This window comes from Protomyctophum bolini, assembly GCF_963924005.1.
Source record: "Protomyctophum bolini genome assembly, chromosome: 20".
Classification (NCBI taxonomy): domain Eukaryota; kingdom Metazoa; phylum Chordata; class Actinopteri; order Myctophiformes; family Myctophidae; genus Protomyctophum; species Protomyctophum bolini.
In genome coordinates, this window is record NC_137881.1 from 15,669,123 (window position 1) to 15,672,590 (window position 3,468).

A 3,468-nucleotide genomic window follows, 5' to 3' on the forward strand; every position below is an offset into this window, starting at 1 on the left:
TCGGTCAAACTGCTGGAGATTAGCTGCCCAGACTGACGGACGGACAGACACGAAAACAGTTTCCGGCCGGGCAGAGACAAACATCACAGAACGCAAAGCACCATCCCTGGTTCCTTTTTTCACATTTTATTTAAAGTAGGAAAATAATTCAGTCACTGACATGTTATTGCAGTGTTGCATACTTACTCAATCATACGTTTCAAAATGTAGACTAATTACTTCTTAAGGCCAATAGTGTTTTCCATCTTCTTTTTTGTTTTTGTTTTTATTACAGAAAATTGTGGTTGCATCCGGGCCATTCTGCCCTGCCTTTTTAATAACAGACACACACGCTCACAACTTCAATATTGTCACTGTCGGCCGGAAACCTTGTCCAAAATTGTAAATAGAACATAATCTTTTCAGAAATTGTGAATATATCCGATCTAGAAGCTCAGAATGAATCACGGGTTTTGTGAGCTTGTAGAATGGCCATTTTCATGACTTTTGCTCGACACTCTTGTATGGGCATTGACCAAAATTAAACATACAGTTGGAATAATAGTCTACTGGAAATTCCATGAATCCAGAAATGGTGAGTAGTCTAAACTTTTATCATAGAAATGTTATCCATAGCCTGCATAATGAATGAAATTCAGCTTGGTTGCTAAAAGTTGCACATTGAGCAATTTGAGTAATTAGCATAATATGTGAACATACCATTAACAACCTATATAAGGCAAAAAATTGGCAAAATGTCGTCATTCTTTAGTATCATGTGAAACTACTAGGGGGGGGGGGTTTCATCATTCTGAATCCATTCCAAGCATTAGTTTTGCACAAAAAACACTCCTTGGGCGGCCATCACATTTGTGATTACGGCCATGGACGTTTTTGAAAATGGACCGTTTTAAATCTCATCTGCTATAAGTCTATAGATGACATTTGAATCAAAAGTTTAGACTACTCGACATGTCTGGGTCTAACATGGGACCTATCGGGGCTTCCAGTAGAGTAGAGTAGGAGTTCATGTTTCTGTATGACAGTCGGTGACGATATGCAAACTTTTTGTCCCATATCTCAGCCAGGATACTAGGTACTTCCAGCCACAGAGTGGTCAACAAAGAGATGGCACCTGCAAGTAGCAGGAGATGATGGTCCTGGAATTTCACTCGCAGGTATCAATCAAACTTTTATCTTATCTTATCTGAGATGAATGTCCTTCCTTCCTGAACCTAAATATGGACATTTCAGTCAAAGTTCATAGCCCACAATGAGGGGGAAAGATAGATACAGTTGCATAGTCCACATTGACTACTTTATCCTCAGCTGTAAAGAAACCGACAGGCCACACACCAGCCTGGATCTTTTAAGTGGTACCACCTATTTGCAGTCCAGTTGATTTCTATAATGGTGAAAGTCTACAGGCACAAGGAAGCTTGAATTCAGTAGATTGAATTCTGGCCCACCAATATACAGTAGTTTAACAAAGGGGCATAAGATGTTTTTACATAGTATAGTATTTTGCAGTAATTAGTGGAGAATCACAAATCACTAGTAGGGGTGTAACGATATAATTTCAAGAATCGAAGTATATCGAAATGAAAACAGCAACATTGACTATGTATCGCATCGCATCGTTTTGCAATGGAAATAATCTGTATTGAATTGTATCAATACTGCATTTTTGTGCGTGGTATTTAGCATTTTTTTAAAGAAAAATGAAGGGTTTAATTACTTAATTTAAAATAATGTCGATGTATTTTAAATAGTTACTGTATCGATTTCAAATGATTGAATCGTATCGGATTACCATAATGAACCAATATCGTCCATGTATCGTATCGTCAACCATGTATCGTGATACGTATCGCTGTTAAAATGTATCGTTACACCACTAATCACTAGCATACAAAAGCTGTGAAATGCTTCAGTGCACTGTGATAAACTGAAAGAGGGTAGTCTCTCAAGCCAGACTATCTTTTCCACAATCTTGGAATGCCATGAGGAGTGTAATTCAATTCCACCTGGTAATATTGAGAACAGGAAGCTGTCATCTGCTCTTCAGACCAGAGGGGTATTCAACCAATCATTGCATTTAGCCAATTTGGTTTCGTGTAGGTCTGTCACAATTAATGATATTTTGCATAATCATTGGAATAGTTCTGGAATAGTAATTCCATGTGACATCAGCTTTATTTTACACTCGTTTTCAGATATTCTTAAGTACAGACTGTTAAGTGGCAACATTCCAAAATTGTGGGAGCCAGCCGAAACATCTGTCATTGAGAGAACTGAAAGAGGGAAAACCTTGAAACGAAGAATGCCACAAAAACAAGACAACCGAGGCAAACAACTGCCAGACTAGAGAATACCGGAGTTTGGTTGAGCTTCATTCAAATGGACACCTTATACTTGCACACAGTCTTTCAAAGATGCCAGAAACCAACAATGGAAAAAATCCGCACGAGTTTAAAAAAATAGCGAGAAGTTCTTTGTACACCTCAACGCAACAACAGATCACATATTCCCCCAACACGTATTTTACACTCCCTTGAAAAGTAAGGTTAAAAGCATCAAGCTACAATAAGTGCTTTATAAAAATGCAATATCACAGAAGTTCAAATAAAATGGCTTCTTAACAAATAAATAAATAAATAAACAGTAAGACAAAGCAACCATTATTACAAATCATTGTGAGACTTTTACATCTTTTTGACTTGTGAAACAAAGGCTACGTAAAAGCAGCAATGAAAGCCATTGTGCTCAATAAATACAGGAACTACAAACACTTAATGGGTGCAAGACTTCTCCTAGAACCAATGCCCTCCACACTTTCCCTGTTGTATTACATATTTACCTCACATGTCCGGAAGGCTGGACTAACGACAAAACTGCTTTTTAAAAACACGGTAAAACAACCTTAAAAGACAAACTTTTTTTTGAAGCTCTTGCACAATCCGCCCCCCACCCCATTTTGTTCAGCTTATTAGCTTAAAAAGACCAAGACTGCATTGATAGCTAGGATAAATCCCAGTCACCCACTCCCACCCGTAGGGACATTTTAGCTGGTGCTCTCCGATTCCTCTTTGCTTGGTTCAATTGATTGATTGGACAGCTTAACATCTGTACAGCACTGGAGTGAGGGGAAGCATTTGGGGGGGGCGGATTGGCAGTCGGAGGTGTGGGGGAGTTAGGACATGATCTAAAAAGAGTTTTAAAACCGTTCAACGGTAGTGGTGGGGCCAAGAGGCGGAGTGGGACTGCAGAAATACGATGAGATCACTCGGCGTCTGTAGGCGCTATCATCTTCTCCGAGGGATTGGGTGAGAATTCCCACTGTGGCTGGTTATGGGGGAGAGGCTGCAGTTAATACACACATGGGAGGGAGAGAGAGTGAAGAGAGAGACAGGGAAAGGAGGGGTGAGCAGCGATTTGTCCAGTGTTTTTTTCTTTTCAATCTCTACCATGCAGAGCTGTTGACCTGGG